The sequence below is a fragment of the Anser anser genome (genome assembly GCF_964211835.1).
Source record: "Anser anser genome assembly, chromosome: 4".
NCBI lineage: Eukaryota > Metazoa > Chordata > Aves > Anseriformes > Anatidae > Anser > Anser anser.
The window spans coordinates 44,243,194-44,267,424 of record NC_139724.1 but is presented as its reverse complement, the minus strand read 5'-3'; the positions used below and the strand labels follow the sequence as shown (position 1 = coordinate 44,267,424).

At 40.8% G+C, this 24,231-nt stretch overlaps 1 protein-coding gene across 3 annotated transcripts in view; it reads left to right on the top strand.

Moving 5' to 3' along the window:
- Window positions 1-24,231, top strand: part of LOC310898533 (uncharacterized protein) — a 264,997-nt gene that overhangs the window by 50,993 nt on the left and 189,773 nt on the right. The window contains exon 1 of one of the 3 annotated variants that reach the window (XM_083833765.1): window positions 5,698-23,578. The exons of the other annotated variants lie outside the window; for them this stretch is intronic. The gene's annotated coding sequence lies outside the window, so the exon portion shown is untranslated. Of the gene's footprint in view, window positions 1-5,697; window positions 23,579-24,231 lie in introns of those variants that run through there. 3 annotated transcript variants of the gene reach the window in all.

Below are 24,231 nucleotides of genomic sequence, written 5' to 3'. Positions count from 1 at the left end.
TCTCTGGATATGTGCAGTTGGAAATTGGTGAGACAGTTGTAAGGGAGAAATGTTTCTCCTGGGCCTCTCTCCTTGCTTTGAGCTCCCTGCTAAAACAGGTGGCTTATGGGCATATATTGGCAGGCAAAAAGGGCTGAACTGTGCACCTTGAGCATGTATAGGTATGCGATACATGCAGATTGGAATAGCACCAGTGCTGTGAAAGCTCAGCTGGAATTTTGCGTTTCAAAATTTCACAGTCCTTCAGTGTTATGCTTATTAGGGACATTACGGACAGGGGTGATTTCAGTGCTCTGTGAGTTCAGTGTTGCAGACACCTAATAGAGCATTTTTATAAGAATATGTGCAGTGTACGCTTTTATTGTAATTCATCAGTCAAGGACTGTTGACACAATGTAAGCACTTGCTTGTATGCTCTTGAGTTCTCCTGCATGCTTGTTGTTCCAAGTGCATCTATGCCTAATGAATATATATGGTAACAGAAGTATAGATGCACAAGGATAGCTGTTAGCTCCCCAAGCTTCAGTGTGCGTACTTTGAATTTTCTCAAGCAAATGTCTAATGTGTGTGTTACACAGTTCAGTTGTAGCATAAATATTAAGACTAGTACTTTGCCATTCACCAAAATGTCTGAATCCTATATCATGCTTTGTATAAAACCCCTGTAAGAGCACAGCACTTGCAAGTTTTACCTGCAGAAAAGCTTCCTGTTCAGACTTTGTCAACAGATGCACGAAACACAAGAATTACTGTTGACAGTGAACACTTTATTATGGGGCAAAAGATCCTCTTAAGAATGTAAGGTCAGCAGTCTGAGTGAAGAATTTCTTACACACATCAACACTTAAATGTTTGATGCCTAATCCTTTAATATGATTTTTATGGATTGATTTCAACAGGAATTCAAGGACAAATCTTCAGTAGCTAAACTGCCTTCTAGCAATAAGCTGGTTTTGTTGGAATTCGTGTTCAAAAGTGATCTTACTCTGGTTATTTTTTTAATTTTTGGTTACTCTATGCCAGAGGCCCAATCCTGTAGTTCATCTTCTATTTCTTTTTACAATTCCTTCCTGAAGTAAACTCTTGTTGACCTTTTTGAGTATTTGGTAAACCAAATATTTATATTTATAGAGGGACTTCATAGGGTGATTTTCAACTTTCTAATGCAGATGTCTTTAACGCTTCAATTATTGCATTATACGTGGAAACATGCAAATTACTGGAAAGTTGCAGAAGGCTTTGTGAGAAAAAATAGTTCTTCATATCCAAATGCTTCCTTTCTGTTGAATTTACCTCTCTCTCAGGTAAGAAGTGGAGCTATCCTGATCATTTGTCATTATTGAATATTAAAGAGCATTAATGAGCAATGGGTGTAAGTCTTCACTCTTCTGGCCAACTAAGGCAGCAAAGCTGTGCTATCTAATTCAAACTTGTGTGTATACATGCTCATGAGTGCGTGAATGCTCGCATATCTGGTACTGCAGCGACTTAGGATGGTTGGGATCAGAAGCACAACTTGCAGTTATTGTGTGTTAATTTTATTGGTAAATTCGTGGATAATTTCCAGCAGACATTTCCTAAAAAAAAAAAAAAACTCCACAAACACCACCATATTTTCTTAGCCTTTGTTTTTAGTGGTTGAAACTAAGCTAGGCAATTAAGTAAATTAAGCTTTTAAAGTTAAGCATGATAGTCTACTTTCCTCGGGAGTTAAGGGAAGTCACTGAAGTTAGGGAAGGAATAAAAATAAATAGCATGTCTTTCGTGAAATGGAATCAGAGGTTACTGATTTGTAAACTTAAAAACACAAACAAAAAAACAAACCACCAAACCTGTCCAGATATAGCATTTCACTGTAATTTATCTTGTGATACAGGCTCTCAGTGAGATGCAGCTGTAAATCTCTCCTTCAGGAACTACTCAGCGGGGGTCTGCTTCATTCAGTATTAGTGGTCTGAGATTTCAGTGTCACTTAGCATGAAATCCCTTATAATTAAGAGTTTTGAATTTGTTCACCATTTCACTAAAAGGCACCTCTAACATTGCAGTTATTAATGGGAAATGAAGAAAGATTTGCAAATAGTTACGATCGAGCTATTCAGACAAGCTGGATAGCAGTTCCTGACTAATATCTGAGGTATTGTGTGTTGTGCATGCAGTTGCTTTTTGTCCCTGTGACATCAACTACACTGTTGCAAGATGGCAGCTTACCCCAAAGGTTTTGGTTGTGTGATATCCTGGCACCCTGGTATCCTAGGGCAGACAGTAACAAATGGATGACTATCATAGATACTTGTCTGGGCTGGCAGTGTTTAAATTCTGTAGGGTTTGTCAGTCTTGTAAAGCAACTACTGATTCAGAACAGTTTCCATTGTATGTGTGCCTAGAACCCTTTTCACGTACAGGTGGACTAGGTGACTTCTTTTGCATGGCAAATGGTGTTGGGTTTGAGTAAACTTAGTTCTTCATTAATTTCTCTGTGTGAGTCCATTCTGAATGTCTCTAGAACTCCGATTTGTTATCCGGAGACTCTGTTAGTCCTTCTTCCCTTCCAAAAACAGCCTCTGCCTTTTAGCAGTAAGTCTTTCTAAAGTTTTCTAAGCTGTCACTGCTGTTCTGTTCTCTTTTAGGGTACCTTTCTCTAGTAACACATTGTGTGGAACATCGCCCTTCTCTGAACTGCCGTGTAGTCTGCAGTGAGCTCAGGAAAAATAGGCATCTGAAAGCTACTAAAAACATCAAGTGCTTCATAGCCATTTGTTGTCAGAAATAAAGATACCTCTTGATTTATGTGATTGCTAAAAACTTTTTTCCAGCTGTTGCTCATCAGTGAATTTTAATCTGGAAGAAAGAAAAGGCTTTTCACTGGACCATTGCTCCACCTGAGGTACTGCCTTAGTTCACTGCACTTCAGATATCCATTAATCTCTCTGAGCAGAGGAGCTGGACACAGGTTTATCTTGTTTAGTGTGTGAGTTCTGCCTGATCTGCTCTGTTTATTGTGATCTGCCTGTTCAAGGACAGTGAACATCTTAGACTATGCCGTAGTACTTGAAACAGGAAGGCTTCCCAGTTTCTGGGACTAGGTGCATGTGCTAGACATGCCCTCAGTCTTTATCAGGGTGAGATTCTGGGCTCAAACTGAATTTCCCTTTCCCCTTGTTTCTCCTTAGAGGCAATCCAGGTGAATAGACTGGATGTGAGCCTCAACACACTCCAACAGGTCCCAGACCTGGATGGTTTGAGGGCAAAGAGGGAATGTCAGGACTGGAAAGCATGCCAGGGTATCATCATCAGGGATCTGGGCAAGACCTTAGAAGACCTGTCAACTACAAAGTATCTAAACAGGTTTCATCAGTTTCATTTCTCAAGTTTCTTGAGGTTGTTCTATTGCAAACCTCGTCATTTTTACATAATGTTGCCTCTATATCTCCATGTTATCCTTGGAAGATGTGGGTAAGGCTCACGGGAGGATAGATTTTTAAAGATCTCTTGAGGAGCTCAACATGTGTTGCGCTTTCTCTGTTGAGGCGTATTCACCACTTTAAATTCTGAACATCACCTACCTATCTGCTAATGCCTGAGGCTTTACTGTCATTGCTGATACTGCATTTATAGCACTGTATTGGCTTGAATACTTTGTCCAAAATAAAATGAATAAATGCTCTTTCCTCCTTTCCTCCTTTCCTCCTTTCCTCCTTTCCTCCTTTCCTCCTTTCCTCCTTTCCTCCTTTCCTCCTTTCCTCCTTTCCTCCTTTCCTCCTTTCCTCCTTTCCTCCTTTCCTCCTTTCCTCCTTTCCTCCTTTCCTCCTTTCCTCCTTTCCTCCTTTCCTCCTTTCCTCCTTTCCTCCTTTCCTCCTTTCCTCCTTTCCTCCTTTCCTCCTTTCCTCCTTTCCTCCTTTCCTCCTTTCCTCCTTTCCTCCTTTCCTCCTTTCCTCCTTTCCTCCTTTCCTCCTTTCCTCCTTTCCTCCTTTCCTCCTTTCCTCCTTTCCTCCTTTCCTCCTTTCCTCCTTTCCTCCTTTCCTCCTTTCCTCCTTTCCTCCTTTCCTCCTTTCCTCCTTTCCTCCTTTCCTCCCTTTTTTTCCCTAGAAATGTTTCTTATACTGAATTGTATGGCTTTTTGTTTGAAAATCTGAGCTTTATACAGAAACTAGTCCAGGTTTCTTCTTTCCTGCTGTACATGAGAATATTTAACAATATAGGAAAAATATAGAACATGGGCTTGTTTTTCTTGATTTTTTTCTTTTTTTAATTGTGGACGATTGGGCAGAATAGAGAACTAAGAAGCTCAGAAACATATATGCAATGGCTATGAAGCAGATGGCTTGAAAGGTTTGTTTTAATCTCAGGTTCCCTTAGATCTATTTGTGACTTATTAGGCCTGTGCTGAAACTATTTTTATTCTATAATCTAGGGGTAGAAAATTACACTGACAAAACTTTCAGGTAATCTTCTTTAGTAGCAGCTGCAGCAATCAAAGGCATCCAGTGCCTTTCCTGCAAGGAAAGGGTTATCTATCCTCTCAAATGTGAGAGCACACCCTGCTCTAGCCTGCAGGCACAGAGATAATAATAGCATGGAAGGATGGCAGCCGGTGCTCTGGAACGGTTTATGAGGAGGAAGTCCGCAATTACATATTTCTGGGCAAACATTAACCAAGACTGAAGCCTAGCTTCGAAGAAAAACAACAGACTGGAACCTCCAGTAATATAGCTGTTATGTGGACTGAAAACAGCAGTCAAACATTCATGTAGCATTAGAAGCAAAATAAGAATAGCCTGACGACAAAGCAAAAGGCTTGATAATATTAGCATATCCTGGTGTGCGCTTGCAGAAAATATCTCTTTCCTGACCCTGCCCTCCAGTGATATTGGAAAAAGCAAGGAGATTTTTTTTTAAGTACTGTCTAGCTTTGTGAAAACAGACTTAAGCCAAAGTAATGGAACTATTGTTTGCTGTGCTCATGGCCTAATCCATTTATATGTGTGGTTTCAGAGCGTACCACCATGCACTGAAGTTTCTCCTTTAAAAAACAAGTTACTTTGGGCATCTCTCAATCACTGCGGTTACCATGCTAGAAACAATTGCTATTCTGTGCTGTGGTTTTGTAAAGTAACAGTCTTATTTAGAGCTTTGTGTGCTAAACTTGGATATGTCCACTCTATTGTAGACTATGCGTACCTAAAAATGGAATGGTTACGCTAAAATTAAGCAGACAGCCAAATGATACACACTTCCTCTCCTTTGTTTTTTCTGACAGACCACAATTACTGCAAAGAAGTTGTCCACTCATTACTGCGAGCTCTGGGGAAAAGGAGGAGTGACAGTATGTAGACCAATATAGCGTTAGTCTAAAGAGACACTTGCTGTGGCAAGCACAGCATGTAAATTCCAAAGTTAAGCACTCTGGAAAATGTCCAAAAGATGAAGATACAAACATTATCCCTGCTAGGGGGAAGGAAGGGAATCTAAAATATTCTCTATGAAGATATTTAATCGGCATTTTTTCTTCTCCCCCCCTTTTTAAAGGGCGAGACAGCTGTGAGTGAGAAACAAGCTTGGGTTAGGCTAATGGAATCAGGTTTGATTGTAAAAGTTGTAGTTCATCTGTTTTTAGCTGAGCTAAAATAGACTAGGTATCTCAGGAGATAAGTTCAGTGTTCTATCATTATTCATTGCTAGGCCACAGGCATACCTTCTGCTAGTGATCTGAAACCAGTAACATCAGCTACAATGAAGTTACTGGCTCAGATTACTTCATGGTGGACAGATATTCCTATCCTAGTGCCCATCTTCGCAATTAGTACTGATTAACAGTCATCTGGCAACCAGAAGTCCACAGAGACTGGAATGGAAAGCGCAGTTTTGGGTACTCTGTTGTGAGGTACCTCTTTCAAGAAAATATCTTCCAAAAACAGCTGCTCCTGCTTTGCCTACTCTGATGATGGACAAATGTGTTCTTTGGTTTTGTCTCTTCTCTCTTGTGCGCCATACTAGTTATTTGTCAGTTCGTTAGTGCCAAAGTAACTTTTAACAACCCCTCCACCCCAGGTGTTTTAGCAGGTTAAGGTCCTAAAAGTATTTTAACAAAAAAAAGTAAGCAGTGAATTCTGTCATAGAAAGATATCTGCTGTGTTTATGCTTGCATTTTAAAAACCCAGGATATTGCTGGATAATTACCAACAGATTATTTTAGGTACACATGAAGAAATATGCTTCTGGCACTTTTGGAAAGGACCAGTTCCAGGGAATAGGAAGAAGAACTGGCCTGTTGTGATTAGTATAGCTGGAATTTATTATAATAAAGGAATAAAGATAGGCATATGTACTAATATTTTAATCCAACTAAAATAAAATCGTTTTTGTGTAAAATAGGTAAATAGGCGAGAAGAATACAGGGAGAATAAGAGGGGACCTGAAGTACCACCTGTTTTTGAAAAAGGACTGCAAGCCTAAGTTTGATGAAAAGCCTTATGTGTGGGGTGTTTTTTTTTTTTTTTTTAATGGTCAAATCATAGCTTACAGATAAAAGCTGCATAGGTCTTTCAGACTTTCTTTTTATAATTTTCTTCTTTCAGGTGGTGTTTCTGAAGGCTGAAATTGCACTTAAATTAAACATTTATATATATATATATATTTAAGCTTTTGTAGGCCTGTTATCACCTGAATAGCAGCAAATTTGGTCCTCACTGAAGAAGACTGTCTTCTGCTGGTATGTCCCTCTCCTTTTGGGAATCTTGGCATCACCTCAGTGAACCAGCAAAGGATGGGAATCTAGGTGGAATATTCAAGTCAGATTTTTTTCACCTTTTTAAAAAGTTACTCTTCACATTGTCATTCATAATCATCTTCCCGTGTGACAGGATGGGATAGTCAGATCCCAGAGAGAGAAAGCTCAATTTGTCAGCTCCCAGAAGGCTGAAGTAAGCATCCTTTTGACTAACAGTCTTTGAGCACAGCCGGGAGCGGTATGAATTTGGAGTTACATGCTGTTGAGTGGCACTGAAAATATGGTTGTGTAAGTGTAGCTAGTGGTTAATGATTTTTCTTTTCTCATTCTCTTTGTGCCTTCTGTGCTCCCTGCTCTGTATGTGAGAACAGGAAGGAGGATTTGGATGGAGCAGTCCAAACCCTTCAGCTAACTGAATCAATGTGGTTGTTTATTTCTAGAAGTCTTTAGTCTTCTCTTTAAAAAAAAAAAAAAAAAAAGGCAAAATTTGACAGACTTCTTTTGACACTACAGAGAGGAAGGTGGGACTTTAACAGTCTTCTGCCCTCTGGGAGCTCTATATGATGCTCTTCCAACTTTGCTTACATTGAAACTTGATGTTGCCTAGGCATTTTTCTGTATAAGCTGTCTCCTTAAAAGGACAACTTCCCATAAAGAATCTGTTTACAGTCTCAGGGCCTCTATGCTCAGCTGACTTCACAAGGCAAAATGAAATGCAAAGACTTGAGAGCTTCCAGAGGCAGAGAGAGGGAGCTCTGAACTCCACACTGGATGTGGAAGAGGGCTTTCTTCATCTTTGTGCTGGTGGTCAGAGTTGACAATAAAGATGAATTAAACAGATCCTCAGTAAGTGCAGCGGTTACATTGCAAATGAAATGACTAAGAATTGCAAGAAATCTTATCACTGGGAGTGAACATATATTACATTGTCTCAGAGTCTCATTTTGACTCCCTAGTGCATTGCTTCATAGTGCAAGCCTCCGCAATAGTGGGTGTGAGAGAGAGCCTTGTGTAGGCAATGTGGTGTTGACAAGTGCCTTGTACCATCTGCCTCCTTCCTCCACAAATCCATCAGCATCCATGCAGCAGCTTGTACTTGGTACGAACACTGAAAGGAGATGTGATTTGGATTTAATCATTAGCAAATGTCCCTTGACTGTTTCTCAGTTGCCCATCTGAGTTTAATTCCAAGAGAAGGAAACCCTGATGTATTCCTGCCTTCAGGTATAATTACTTCAAGACAGATTGACCGTTTAAACACACACGACACTGCTTAGCTTTAATTAGAGTAAATTGGCAGAATTTATATGACCGGTAGTTTTGGGGACTGTCAGATGCATGAAAGTATATTTTGCATATCATTTCCTGCTGTGGCTAAAACCAAGGTACTAGCTGAAAGGCTTGTAATTAGGATAAAAACACTTTGTAAATTTAACCCTATCTCCATTAGGAACAGAAGGTAACTGGCTGGGGGAAAAAGGTGGTGGTGCTCTGGGAAGAGAAAAGCAGCTGAAATAGAACATGAAGCAAGAAGTTGTTGGAGATTGTGCTATAACACAGAAAAGTGTTATTATCAGAGTGAAATCTTTGTAGACAGTCACAGGTGATTTGTAAGTGAGTAAGAAAGATTTATAAACCTAAAGTTAATTTTTTGGAAGGGTGTTCTGGAATATCACGTAACCCCAGTGTTGATTATAACTGAGATTAAAAAGAAAAATAGGTTTGGCTGGAAGTCCTGTTACAACAGGTTCTGATGCATTGACTCAGTGTCCTGGACTACCATCAGCCTTTGCTATGTTTGCTGACTTGACCCTCAGCTGCAACTTGCCTGTCAGCTAACAGCTGTGCAAGCAGCGAGCATTTAAGACTAAAAAAGATCCCCAGTCATTGAACAGTAGGTGAAAATCAGAAGTGCTATTGATCCCCTTCTGTACTGAGCATGGAGAGGCATTGCTCAGAAATCTGAAGGGCAGTGTCCCTAGTTGCTGCGCTCTAGATCTCTTGATTAGAGAAGCACCTTCCTTCGAGCTGCGTGGTGCAGAAAGCCTGCTGGTGCGTGCTCATGGATGTTGTCAGTGTGGTTTGGATGCACTTTCTCTGCTGTCTGGCTGCCAGTGAAACTGTTCTCAAAAGTTAAGGAAGATGAATGGTCCCCAGTTCTTCCACGGAAAAGGAACAGCTGGGGTCAGGATGGCATTTGAGTTTGTTTGCCTGAGGATGCTGCAAATATAGTGGGCCCAGAAAACTTAACTGTTCTGCTTTCCCCTTTCTATTTTCTTCATTAGTTGTCCTGAGACATGTGAAGAAAGCAGGGGGTCTCTGACCTTTAACACTTGGGTCCCAGTCCTTAACTTGCTGAACAGCTTGGTATTTTTCTGAGAAGAGAGTCATTTCCATGTCAGCCATGCTGGCTAGGACAAAACTGTCCTTTAATGTGTTCCAAGAGTGCCACTTGGAACGTGATATATCTGGATCTAATGGTCCACTGACACTTTCTTTTCCTACTCAAGGTGATGGAGTCCATATGTGGATTGAGGTGAATTTCTTGTGTTACTCATGAGATAGGCTAGTCTGCTTGCTCCTTGTTTCTTACAGCTTTCATAGAATTTTTTTTACTCTGTGATCCAGCTTGAAAGCAATTAGCAAGATCTACGCCTGCTGATGAGGTAACAGCTTGCTGCCAGCACCCATTCTTCCAGTACAGTATTAGTACTTCAGATTTCAGTCACCCTAATGTCTCTGCTTTCAGAAATGGAGTCACAGCATTAATGATTTTCATCTTTTTCCAAAGACCATGCCTTAGCAGAGTGATGGCAGAACTACAGTAAGAAAGTTTGAGGGAAAAACACTAGAAATTCCTTGCTGTTCATTGTTCTCTTTTAATGCATGTGTTGCAGTTGTGGTTTGTGCGAAGGAGCAGTTTTTCTGAAGTTGAGTATTCTCGGCTAAGTGAAAGGGCTGAAAGAAGGGTTCAAGATGAGCCAAGAGAGTTTAGTGCAGCAGAGGAATGGTGACCTTTTCAGTGGTTCAGCTGTGCACTTGTAGCTAAGCTCCATACAGGTGTATGCATTTTTTGCCTCTTGCTTTTATTTTTAGTAGGATGCTGTGGATGCAAAACAAATACGAAACACTTAGGACAGCAGTTTGCACTGTGGCCAGTGTGTCTTCTGCAAAGTTAATCCTCCCAAATACTTTTACAACGGAAATCACAGACTTGTATTTTTCACTGCATGGCACGTCATGAACTAGAAACTTGGTTAATGGCTGCTAACAATTCCTGAATTCTCCTCTTCAGGGAGTCTTTCCTCAGGAGAGCTGTTATCGTTAATCTGGTTAAATCTGGATGTTTTCCCTTCTTTTCTTATATTGTTTGTTCTGCTTTGAGCTAGTTACAGTTCATTTATGTCTGGTGAAGGAACAAGTGGTATTCGCCACAGTCGGCTGCAAGGGCTCCTGGGCATCCATTTGCATAGGCCTTGTTACAAAGGCAGACCACATCCTGGCGAGGACAAAGTGCTGTCTGATACGCAGCCTGCATACACCAGTGCCTTCCTGGAGGGGAGCCAGGATGTGGGCAGGCTTTGTAAGAAGGCACTGTTTTAGGCTGTGTGGAGGTCGAGGGAAGGGATAAACCAACTAAATTAATCTTTCTTTCCATTCTCTGGCAGAGCTTCCACCAGTTAAAATATGCATATGATTCACTACGGTATAAATTTTTCCTGTGCTTTTTGTTTGCTGTCATCTAGGAGAACAGCAGGGTGTCATTCATTTGGCTATGTTTTGCTTGGAGCACTGCATATTTAGGGAAGACTGAGGACCCCAGTTTAGGTAACTTCTCGCAAAGATATTCTTACTCTAAGAGGTATATTTGCAACCAAGTGATAACTGTAACATGTTCATCATCTTCTGTACAACAAATTAAAACAGCAGCACCAAAAAAAAACCACAAACCCATACAGGGTAAGTATTAGGATTTAACCTTCAAGCTCTTGCTGACAAGGGTAGGTAAACAAACATATGCTTGTCAGCTGTGGCTGTCTCTTACTCTCATGTAATAGAAAACCTAGGCTTGTGGGGAAGAGGGTGAAGATGCTACTGTGGTACAAATACAAATTGTTATTATCTGCAAATTAAGAACAATAAGTCCAATCCACAAAGCATTCAGTAGTTTGTCTGAAGTTACAGTTGGTGACAGAGTTGGAGATGTTATCTCAGATCTCCTGATTCTGGTTGTGTAAAAATCATGGAAACATCTGTAGTACTGACTTTATGGTGCTTTTATTAAATGAAAATATGAATTTGGCAGAATGCCGAATGCAGCTCAGAAAGGGTGTTTTTTAAAAGGAGCAGGATTGCATCGATTTATTTTTTTTAAGCCTCACACTACACTTCTCAGTTGAGAGAGTTATCATGTGGCTGCAGGATTTTAATAAACCTTTTTGCAGCTAAAATAAAACGTTGAGGTTTGATGGGAAAGCGGATTGAAGTGGAACATTGGTTGCATCAGTAAATGTGCCTTATTCTCAATTGGCAGTGGTGACTGTGAGTCAGTATGTTTGTTTCAGCCTCTAAAAATACCATATGTCTTTATAATTCCAAACAAGTTCTTATGATGGACAGAAGCAGTGCTCTTTATTGCTTAAATATGGCACAGTGTCTGCTGCATATTGAATCTCTCTGAAAACAAACTAGCCCACATCCTGATTGACTGCTGTTTTGCTGCTGTGTACCTCATCAAAAAGGGTGAATTGACAAAGGTGTAAAACTTCAGTTAGTTGTGGGAAAGCAGATCCTCTGCTGTATGTTTGCAGATGCTAGTGACCAAAGTTAGTCCTGGCATAAGCAGGTGAGTTTTCCATTCAAGCTGAAGGGAGGTGTCACCGTCTGTGCCAAGAATGAACTCTTTAAAAGTGTAGTTGTGGGTGAACTCCTCACAGATTTTGTTTATCCACTTTTGGGTAAACACGTTTTCCTAAAAACTACTGTGTGAGACTTTACCATATGATTCAGTATCAAAACTATGTGAAATTAGCCATTTTCCTTTGGATCTCGTGGTTTTGACCTGAGAATTATTCTGAGGTTTTTAGTTTATGTGAATCTTGAGTTGAGCAAAAACGGAGTAATTTTGTTTAAACCAACAAGAGTGCTTCAGGAAACTACCTATCTCCTAGAATAATTTCTGGGATCCCCATTGGCACAAGACATTTAAAAGTAGGCAAATACACAGCATGAGACTGTGTTTTTCTTCACTGACTTTGTTCAAGCCTGTTTCTGGACAAACTCTGAAAGGAGGCTGTTTTTATATTTTATTGGGAACTATCCAGCCATTCACTGGTGGGATTTAAGTCCTATTGCCTTGAAATGCTGGAGATCATTTGCTGGTATATATTCTGGTAGAAGCCACCATACAGTCTAGCGTTCTGGACATCTTACATGTATTTTTCTGCTTGACTGATCTGTAGGTGCTCCAAAGTTGTGAAACTTCCCTTACAGTGAGGAGTGTCTTTTGTGTTTTAAAAGGGAAAAAGCCATAAAGTCCCCAAACACACACAACTTTTGATCTAGAGCTAATTTATTTTCTTATTTGTTCTGCAACTGTTAGGGTGAAATACTACAAACCATCAGGATGTTTTTACAGTCTCTCTTACATGCCCAAAATCCAGGAATAACTTCAGATTACCGCATTTTAGCTGGAGTTTTTAAATTTGTTGTTTTTTCTTTCTTTCTGTATGGTTATAGAAAGATAAACAGAAATATGTGATAAATCTGTTGAATTGCACAGAGTAGCTGTCAGAAGCATTGTAGAGAGGATTCCTTATCCAACTGTCGAGTGTCATGGAATATTGTACCATTTTTTTGTCAGTATAGCTGTATTTGAGAATACAACATTTATTTAGACAAGTGTTGAACTTAAAGGCACCAAACTAAAGATGAGGGCTGTTTATGTATGTAAGAGTTGTCCAAATAAGCTGGCAGAATTTAGAGTTCATTTATAATACCATGCAAAATAAATTTCTTCCTATGGTTGGTGAACCCTTTCTCTCCCAGATAGTCCCAAATCAGGTTAGTCATATTTACTTTCAGAGGTGTGTGATATGCCTAATGAGGTGCATAAAATTTTGCTTTACTCTTACATCGTAAACTTCCAGAACAGTCTCAGAGAAATTTGATAATGGGTTTACTGTTGCTCTAACCACAAACCTTATTGTGGGTTTTCTGTTCATCTTATATGGTGAGTGTGGGAACATCTGGAGGAAAAGTGAAAATAATTTTTCTCTTAGCTTAATTAAGCTGTAACACACTATCTCCACTTCTTCTGAGTGCTAGTGTAGCATTGCTTTGATGGTGTAATACCAGTAAGAACAGATGCAATGGAGCAGACTGTTGTGTTCTGTTCCAGCTCTTTATTATTCTCTAACTGCAGAAAGTGTTTTTTACATGCAGCATTATTAATGCCTATTTTTTTTCAGTGTAATACTTAAAAATTGATATCAGGTACTTATCAGACACTTGAAATCAGGTAAGACTCATGAAACGGTTAAAGCTGAAAAACGAGCCTCATCTCCCCACCCTGTCTTGTAGCTTTGCCTTTTCAGCATGTATTTATTTTTATTTTTAAATTAGGGACGTGGCCATAGGAAGTACTAAAGCTTTACTAGAGTTGCATGTGAAGAAGGAAACTTTATTTTGCGGGGGAGGAATCTGCTCAATAAGCCAATATATGGGTTCCTATGTCAACTGTACTACCCTTGTTAAAGTCTGTTATTATAGGCCTGCCTTTCCTCCTGTTATTGTCACTTGAAAAGCTCTAAAGCCATCATTCTCTATTTATCTGGTTTCTGAGAGAATGGGAAGAGCTGTTTCAAATCCCCAGGAAACATGATGAACAAAGGATATGATTTGCTAGGTCAGACTAATGGCTTATCTCCTAGCTGCTCTCTGCCTTTGGCCTTAATCAGTGCTTCAGACAACAGTGGTATTTCTTGCTAGGTATCTATCCAAATGAGAGGCTAAGGATTTTTTTTTCCTCTGGTCAAAAAACCACAATTGTTTTATACCTTGAAGTACACTTTTTTTTTTTTTTTTGTAGGAATAACTTTGTTTATTCAGCAACAAATGTGGCTTGCACTCAAAGCTCTATTCCAAATGTTTGCCTTGATGTGCCAGTTACATAACAGCAAAAAAAAGTCACATCTAAAATTGTGATTCAGAGACAGAATTAAATTTCATCCAGAGGGTGCCTAAAGGAAATCCCAGCTAATGCCACAGGGCCTACAGAACTTCAACCTGCAACTTAGGAGCAGCCAGGATATAGTGGAGACTTTTTTTTTTTTTTTTTATTTTTTAGGTAGACTGTTCTCAGTCTACCTCAGGACACAGAGAGTTTCATTTTGCACTTTTTTTTTTCTGGAAGAATCTATTTTCTGTTTTGCTTGATTTAGAAAGAGAGGAAGAAAACAATGCTAAGAATTTCTTTTCAGTTCTTTATGAGAGAATCATGGAGGTGAAAAGAGAGGGTAGTGCACTTGAAAACCAAACTGAAAATCACACTCTGAACATCTTAATTAGCTAAAAACTGAAGTTAAGCGTAGTTTGGAAAAACAGTGGGTTTTATTTCAGTGTACCTTGTTCCAAATACAGCCATTTTGTCTTAATTGTTGCTACACTAAACAATACAGCCATATTTTGAGTCTATAAATTATTGCTGTCATAAACTGCTGTAGAAGACCACTCACTATAGGTTTGGGTGCATAACTGTTCAAGACCCCAGCATGTGTAAAGCTTGTTTTCCCTTACTGGAGAGCTGCACTGTGTGCACTGTTTAGTGCAGTGGCCTCAGCTCTTGAATAGCAATTTTCAGCAGAGATATATTCATGAGAGTGAAGGATGATATGCAGAGCACAGCTGTCCCCTGAGCGAATGTGACCTGTGTAGCAGTGGTGCAGGCTCTTGGAGAGAAAGAAACTGTGTCTCTGCATGAGACATCTTTTGTGCACCCGTCAAAACACAAAATATTTGCTACAAATGGAATACTTACTGGAAAAGTAACAAAATAAGTAGAGAAATTTTATTCTCTTATGTCTCTGGATTTTTCCATCATCTTCTCTGACTTTTAGGGGAGATTCCCAGTGGTGTGCTGTAGAAGTAGCAGATTCATCAACGCTGCTGGTGACAGAAGCTAACGTGTGTCAGGGTGATATGCTTGCAGGCGTAAGGTTTTCTATTTTTAGAGAGCATGAATTCCTGAGCAACGGGTCTGCATGTAGAAGGCTTGTCTGTGGCTCTGGGATGATATTACTGGATTACATGCTGTAGGAATCCTTGCAGTGCTCTGGCTGGCTCAGGCAGATTCCTTCCAGGGGTCTCTGGAGAGTGTAAATCAGAGACAGCATTAACATCCCTACCAAGAATGAGGCATGTGCACTGGTGCAGAGCAAGGGTGAGATCGTGACCTCTCCCTCCCTGTCCTTTTCCAGGCAGCAAGAAACTTCTCTGCCTGTTTTAAGGGCAAACGGAAGATGGTAGGCGATCTGCACAGGTTTTATTCTGTATATGTGTTAGGAGGATCTCATTAGGTGTCTATGACTTGCTTTTTCCTCTAATATTTCAGTTCTCAGGCCTGGATTAGCCATTTCTGTCTCACAGTCAGAGTTGCCCAATGCAGAATAAATAAAAGAGGTCTGCAAGAATCTCTTTGTACTTCTGTAGTCAAAAGCCTGGGCTGCCATTCGGAGACCTTGCCAGCTATTTCCAAAGGGGTTTTCTATGTCTTCAACTTCTTCCTTCTACTCTACTTCATTTTGAATTCATAAAACAGAGGCAGTAATCTTTTGTCACAGGATGACTAGCTTATATATTTATAAGGTTTCTGAGGTGATATATAATATTTCTGAGGTGATATATATATATATATATAAATAAATTTCACCTCAGAAAAGACATCCAGAGAGAAAAGTATCTTGTTCGGTTGCTGTTTGCAGGACTGAAGATGGCCCACTGAGCAGATGCAGTGCTGACTGGTTTCCATGTTGAGCACAGATGGTAAAATTCCCTCCTGTGCAAGGGGTCTGCACGGTTGCTTTGCATCACTTCAATTCCACTTAAGGGCTATTTATGATGCTCAAGTAAGACTTAAGTGCTGCAGTTCTGGCTGGCACAACAGGAAGGAGGAATGTGGGTGAATCTTTCAGAAGTGCCAGAAGACAGTAACTTCTGCTTTGATGCTTCTTGTGGATTTATTTCTAGTTTTATGAGATATTTCTGTAATGAGAATCAGCGGAATTTTGGCTTCAAAATCACAGTGGTGTGTCTGGAGCGTTTCTATGCCACCTCATTTCTTTGTCTTCATTTACTGTGTCACCACAACCAGGTTTCTAATGGAGGACTAATTAAAGGCTATTAGTCAGTGGTTTTGGTGACTGGTTTCTCTTTCTTAGATTTGGACCTAAGAAAGTAATTCCTCTCTGTGCTGTCCTCCGATAAATCTTGCCATTGTGAAATTTATAGCACTTTAAATAGAGATGCGCCTGCAAACTTCGGCTTCCATTAAGATATTTCTGAGGCTGAGCTCAGCTATCTGGTTATAAAACTTGAATCCCGAGTTGTTTTCAGGCTCCCAACTGCTGTGTCCCTATGAACTTGCAGCATTTAGATGTGCAGATTTCACCTGTCTTATCGAGTTCTCTTGTTACCTGTTGATTCCATCACGTAGCCTGCGTGGCGGGGGGTGGTGGTGGTGCAATCGTGAGCTGCTAAGCACGCAGTCTTGCAAAAGCTCTTGGTTTGCAGCTTCCTTCCTTCAGTAGCAGTAAAATGCTGCTGACTCGCATACCGTGGATACCTGTCTATCTACTTAAAGCAACCAGATAGCGTGCTTTATAGGTACAAGGGTCAACTGGACAGGTTCATGAAAGAGAAATTAATTGAGGGTGACTAAACAGATAAAAAGAAGTCTGGCACAGGAAGTCTCTGATCCTCAAATGGCTGGCTGCTGGGAGACTGCCAGGGAGGTATCTGTGCTCACCCAGTTCTGCTCTTTTTTATCCATCTGCTCTCAGCTGTTATCAGGGGACAAGGTGTTGGCATAGATATCTTGTTCTGAAACAGTGTGGTAGCTCTTATGGTCTTGTGCATAACCTCTTGCTCCAAATTAGAAAATATTACTGTATGAGCACCTGCTTTAATCAGGTGAGACCTTTTGACTGCAGAAGGATCAAGAAGCAAACCTGAAAGATCTGATACTGACATATACTTTGTTTTAAAGCTTGCTTTTTCTTAAAAATATCAGAGAATTCAGCTTCCTATGGAGCTACTATGTTCTTTCATTGCGAATTTGCCCTTATTGTGTTTACATTTTTTTGAAGCACATATATTGTTTGTTTTTGCCTTTAAAATTCAAACAGAATTGGACTCTGAACTTACACCTAATGAATAGTCTGCCTTATGTGAGGGTTATGTTTTTTGAGGTCTTTATAGCTGGTTTAATTCTTTCTGTGCTGTTTGCTGTGACTCGGAAGTGGAAATGTCCAGTGAACTCATACTGTCTTTTTAAATCCTAATGTGTTAAGGTACTTAGGTGCTTAATTAATGTAGTAACTAAGTAACTAGGCTGTAAGCAAGTTCAGTCTGAGTGGCGCCCTATCAGGAGCATGAGTGGGCACTGTTAGTAGCATGGAAAATGAGAGGTGCTGCTTGATTAGCAATGAGTGAAGCTTTTCTGATAGATAGAGGGCTTTCTCTCTGAGTTAATGAAGCCTGAACCAAAGTCAGCAAATCTGTCTGCTTAGCTGGCAGCTCCCAAATAGCAAGTGCAGGTAGAGCAGGAGCCGATGAGCAGCTAAGCGATCACCCAGTCAGCCTCCACACATGCTACCTGTGCAGCTGGATGCAATGAACGCGTGCACTGTGCTGCTATCGCATCCGTGCTAGTGCTCTGCTCTCTAGTTCTTGGGACTCCGGGCCAGATTCCCTCACTGACACTGCTCTGCAATTTGGTGGCTCCATCCCATGCTATCCTGTTGACTTCGGCAGCTGGAGTTAATGGGGTTGAACTTTTCTGCAATGGTTGTCCTTGTGGTCTGTTGCTACCTTACTATGGCAAGTTGTCAGAGCTAGCCTCAGGACTGGGAATCACAGCGCATCGCACCACTACCCTGGTGACCTGTCCCCGTACCACACTGGGTAGAATTTATGCACAGGGGCATGTGTGGGTGTAACTTCCTTGAAGGTGATGGAAACATTTGTTTCTCACCAGTTTCTAACTAAGCTGGACACTGCAGAAAGGCCTCATGTATGTATTTCAAAGGGTCAGTGTGTCAGAATTAAATCATCTTGAAGGAAATTTATCCAGCTGCAGTGCCTACACACCCCTCAAATCTTGTTTAATCCCTTAAATACTTATGCAATGCCTTGGCTGTGTGCTGGCCTTCAGCACAGGGGAGAATTTCACCCAGTGTGAACAGGTCTAGAGGAATGTGAATGATCCCGTGAAGTAGGTAACACGTAGGGGTGACTTAATCCCTTGCTGAAATACAGCCACAGCAAACACCTTTTCACTTCTAAAAGGAAATGAAGAGGAATATCCAAATATCCACTTGAAAACTGAAGACATGCTTTAAACAAGTGAACTATAATGACCAGAAATGAAATTCCAGCCAGGATACCTGGGCTTAACAACCTAATACTACTTTTAAAAATGCCCTAGGATTTTTGCGATCACAAGTTGCTAAGAACTTGTTTTCAAATGTTGTCTGAAAGTCTGTGCCCTAAATCTTGCTGTTATCCTGATATTAAGCAACATAATTAGAGGGAAGTTTTCTTCTGTCTTTATGCTGCTGTAGCTAAAAAGTTTGGCACGGTGTCAGCACATGTTAAAAGCAGACTTCTAGAGACTGTGGTACCATAAAGAAAGATCATTTACTGTGATTGTTTCTGTAATGGGGACGGCTCCCGTCTGAAACATTGCCTCTCTCTGTAGCCTTGTGAAACCAGAGGAAAAAACCACAGTAACATTATTTTTCAGGATTTTAAAATATAGCCTAATATAAACATATATATGTAAATGCAGACATGGAAAGATTAAGGGCACCAGAGGGGATTTCATTGTTTTTAATAAAGCTAAAAATGAATTATTTTTTATTGATTTAGATATGGAGTTGTGTGTTTTTTTGTTTTGTTTTAAAACACCCTTTTGCAATCCTTACTAAATATAGTGACCTCACAGTTCAGTTGGTTAGAGACCATCTCCACAGGACTTTGATTTTCTTTTACTTTGCATCCATTAGTAATATGACTTACCAATCCATTACATATTAAAGTGTGAGTGTCTATGGGTGAGTAGGGCTGGTGATGGAAGTCTGTGCCCTTTTAAAAAAAACAACACCCAAATAGAAAAAGCCCTCCCTCCCCCAAACCCCAAAACAACAAAAAATTCCCAAACCAAATCTAAATCAAAACCAAACTATGCTCTTGCACATGTTGCATGCTCTTTCACATTGCTTGTCTGGAGCAAATCCCTTCATAGGCAAACTACTGATCTGAAAATTTCTTAAAGCCTCTCAGGATAGTGAAGTTCTTGTTACTTGCAACATGTTGTTGCACTGCCTTTGGGGTGTTATGTCAAATGAGAGCTGTTGTGAGGAGACTACGTTTGTTGTTGTAATGCACCTTTTCATTCTTAGGTGCAGTAGTTATTTTGTGTGAGGAGTGATGCCAAATGTCGTACAGTGGTTCGCACCTGTGAATTCCTTTGCAAAGAAGAGTTGCAATGTTTATCGTGTTCATGTTAGGATGCAAAGATTTTCTTTGAAATCACAAGGGAGACTGTTACAGATGAAGGGGAAATGATGGACAGTTTGAGAGGCACTTTCATGGCCATAACCTATGCTTTTATGTTTTGCCTGTGAGGTATGTCAGTGCTACAGATACTGCTGAGGGGTAGATGTTAGTCAGGCTTTGGATTCCTCTCCTTCCTGCTGCTCTGGAGTAATGAGGTATTGTGGATAAATCACCTCGTCTCCCCATCGCTTGGTTTCCCCTTCTGCAGAATGTGTGATATTTCTCTCTCTTGCGTGAGGAGCGCAGGATCACTTCAAGATGGTATGGTTGCTCAGCAGGAGAGTTATGTACCACTACATTTCCTGTTCAAATGCGTTTCCTCCCTTGTTATTGACTGACAAGAAGGAGGAAGGGAATTTTTCATAAAGGGTGAAAATGAGCCTTAGGAGACAGCTGCTTTCCAGATTTCGGAGAAAACAACTGATTTTTTTTTCCCCTCTCAGAAACATGCATGTTTGCTCACTACCACTGCTGCTTTGCAGTACGCAATACTCAAATGTGCCAGAAGTTTCTGAGAGGCAAGTGAAGAAAGCAACTTGGTGGTGTGAGAACTGCCTCAGCTGGAGCTGCTGCAGCAAGCAAGGGTTAAAAATGGGCCAGGGACAGCTGAAGGTGGCAAGAATAAGCTCATGTGGTTATGCCACAAGGAACCTTCCAGCCTTTATGGTTGGACTGAAACAAAAAGCATTTTGTCACTTTTCTCTGTGGTTCCCCGTGGGAGCATGGGGGCTGTGGGAGGGCTGAGTAAGGCGAGGGAGATGGCCTTGTTGTTATGTGGTCTGGGCCACCACGTTCTGCCTTCAGCGTGGTGCTGTATCACCTTTCCTGGGGAGGGAGTGTGTTTTTTGGGTATATGCGAAGGCTGGGTCTCGAAAACAGCTGTCTGCTGGACAATGGGGTACCAAACATGGTGAGCTTGGGAACAGAAAGGAGTCTTTTGAAAAAAACGTGAAAATCCAGCCATCTACACAAAATGGAGGGAAGAAAGAGAATGGCTTCTGGAAATGCAAGCAGATGAAACTCTAACAGCCCTGCCTCAACTTTCTTCCTTAATTTTAAATTAAAAAAGACAAACTGTATTACTTGCTGAGGTGCTTTTTGTGTGTGCATTTTTTTTGTTTGTTTGTTTTTAACAGGCAGAGCAAAAAGGAGTGAAAAGTGTTAACAGCCTTGCAAGGTCACTGAGACCTGAGCAGAATTATTAACCGGTTCTCTCGCTGTCGGGCACTCGGTATTCACTGTATTGCAAGCTTGAAGCCAGACCTTATTTTGCTAAGCAAAAAATGGTCCTTTTGTTGCTGCTTTTCCCCTAGTGTCATCTCTCATGGTTGCCAGGGAGACCAGTGTGTATCCTTTCAGCATAGGTTATTGGGCCTCAGGAAGGAAGTGCTCCAGCGCTGGCCTGCTATTTTTATAGAACCGTTACATAATACAATCTATTAAAGCTTCCTCTCGGTGTTTTATTGCACAAAGGGGAAATTAAGTTTGATGACTCCGAAATGTTTGATGGAGGATGTCAGGTGACTTCTGGATTGTTTTGTGCTCGCCGCATAGCAACAATATTTCTGTATGCAATTCAAGAAGAACAAATATACATTAGTGCCATTGGCAATATTTGCCTGCATGCAGATCGCCAGAGGAAATTGAATTCTAAGCAGAGCAAGTACAAACACTGTAAAAGTGCAGTGTGCTCTCAGCTGGGGAGGATAAGATGGCAGAGTAGTTGATGTTTTGACAGTATAGGGAAAAGAGGTTTGAAGGTGGATATTTTTTCTTTGCCTTATTCTATCTGAATGCACAGAAACTGGGAGGCACCACAATGCCCTTGCGATTGCCATGTACATCTATAAGATGTATATGATAGCAGCTCTTTCTTTACTGATACTGTGATTTCTCTGAATTTAGTAGTATCAGAGGACTTTGATTACAGCTCTGGTGTCACAAGTCTTTACTACTTAAAGTATGAGGAAACTAAATTTGACAGTGTTTCCTGTACAACACGCTTGAATGGCTCTATTCCCATTCCAGGTAGGCTGGTACATTTCCTGTGTAGGCTGATGGTTTGGAGCTGTGCTTCAGAATGAGTAATTCTGATTGTAATACCTGGGCAAGAAGAAATCTGCTTGGAGACTGAGGGTTCACATTTCCTTTGGCTACTTCTTGTCAAAGTCAGATCAACTATGTCTTGACTGATCAAAAGCTACAAGTGTATGGGCTTAGCATACAAATGTACTGCCATGGAATAACACATTACTGCACTTCATTTGCTCCAGGGGAACTGTCCATGTACTTACACTTGGCCTACCTCAAATATGAGATAATTCAAGACAGTTTAGCCTTCAGTGTCTGTTCTTTGCCTGTTGCCACATAGGAAGTCATGAAGATCATTAATTTCTAGTGCCAATATGACAACTGTACCGTATTTCAGCCCAAATTTAAGATGAATCCAGGGTTTATGGTAAGAATGGCATATAAGTGGAGCTAGCTTTGTTCTAAGTCCTTGCTGTTTTCCTTTAAAAGAAGGAAATAACGGGAATGTGAAGGGCAAGGTTGCAAGCTTTACAAAGAACAGGAAAAAATCCTCCTAAAATGTAAAAGTGTGGGGGCCTAGACTGCCTTCTGATCTTTAGTGCTCATGAAGGAAAACTGTCGTTTTCACTTGATGTTGAAAACTGGCAAGAGATAATGACTTAATTTCTATGCAGGCAGAAATTCTATTAAAGCTGGGAATTGAGGTTCAAATATTTGAATTTGCAGAATTAGTTCAGTCATATTGTGCACTACATTGGAGGGAGATTCACTGCAGTTTCCAACTGACTCTGCTTATTTAGAAGACAGCACTACTCTTCTGAAACAGCAGAAGCAAGGGAAGAATTTGAGTTGCTTGTAACCCTTCTCAAGCAACAGAAAATCTCCTATGCTTGTGAGGTCGTTGCCACACCATTCACACAGGACAGCTGAGATGGCCTTGCTTGGAGAACAGCTTGGTAGGACTAGGTGAATACAAAAGGGAAAGTTACAAAGACCTGGGTCTGGATGCTTTGCTACCAATAAATAACATGACTTTGTTACCAACCCCCCCCTCCCCCCCCCAAAACAAAAAAAAAAAGTACTGCGTTTTTGACCAGGAGCTTCTATAGGACCCAGAGGATGCACTATTTTACATGTCCCAGAGGAGGGGTGGAGGAGGAACCATAGCTCGGTACAGTTTTACTAGGCTCCAGTCAACATGTGTGGAGCAAAGTGCTGTAAATCTGAGGCCATGATTTAACATGACGATTAGAGCTGGCTAGGAATTTTCCAAGAGAACATTTTTTCATCAGAACCTTTCATGGAAACTTGTCACTTTGGATGAAACTTTTGCGAGGAAAAAATTCTGGGATCTGGCACTGCGTTCCTGTGCAAAGCCAGACCAGAGAGCTCAGAATAGCCAATACCCTGGAGGGTAAAGCTTTTCCTGGGAATGCAGGAGATGTGCATGCCAAACATGAGGTCTTGATTCTCAAGTTCCTGCTCCTTAACTGTTACGATCTATGACTACTGGGCTTGTAGCCGTTCTGTGTGGATGCCTCTTTTCCTAAATGGGGGTGAGAGGGAGATCTCTCTCACTCTGTCTCCTCATTTTTGTCCTCTTGTGGAAGAATTTGTCATTGTAATCCGAAAACCTTTAGCAGGACGGGAAGCAAATGTCCCACCCTGTCCTAATGACGTATTTCCATGTGTTCCCACTGCATGCATTTTTTTTGTACTGAAGCATCTCTAGGCTTTGGGGCAGGTGGGATCTGATCTGCCCAGTCCTGCTCACCCGCAGTGGTGACTGGCTGGAGAAGTTGTGTCACTGCCTGGATTTCCTCTGCGTTGAAGTCTGGCTGGGTCAGGAGGCTGGGGCAGAGAGCATGGAGAGTACCTGGGTATCTGACATGGGGCTGGGGCGTTCTCTGCTGCTCATCTGCAGTGGCTCAGAAAGGATCAACGCTGACCCCAAAAGGGCTAGCTACTGTGTTCCCTGAGGTAAATACTCATCAGAGGGTGTGTCTGTCTGTAGAAATGAAACATTTATATGACTTGGGTTATTTGGGGATTAAGAATGAAGGAGGGTATAGCAGCCACGTGAATAGCTGTAAGACTGACCCTGAACTGCAAGGAATGTTGGAAGGATGGTTGTCTCCCTCCCTTAGAGGCTGGGGATTTTTTTATTGGCAAACAGTTTATTCATTAAAAAATTAAATGAGTGCAGTTTTGATTAACCTGGAAATATCTACGTACTTGGATTAAGTTCCTAAACTAAGTTTACTTGGATGAAGAATTAAGGAGAAAACAACTTGGCAAGTTCAAAAATACACATTATGACATTTTCCCTCACCTCAAAATTGCCTCCAAAAGTCTTGAATTTTATTGTCATTTCTGATATAGATTGTGAATGGCAAGTCCTTAGTGGAGTAGGCTTTGGAAACCCTAGATTACTAGTTTAGATTGACTAGGTCTGCCTTGGTGCTCAGTAATATTTAATTTAAGTGGAACAACTTAAGAAAGACATGCTGAGGCATGTCGACAGAAAGCCTTTCTAGCCTAGCAGATGTGACCTACTTTGGGCAGACAGGAGACTTGTTTGAATCATCATTGAAGTGGACAAAGAGGAGAGAGCAAATTTCTTCAGAAATGGC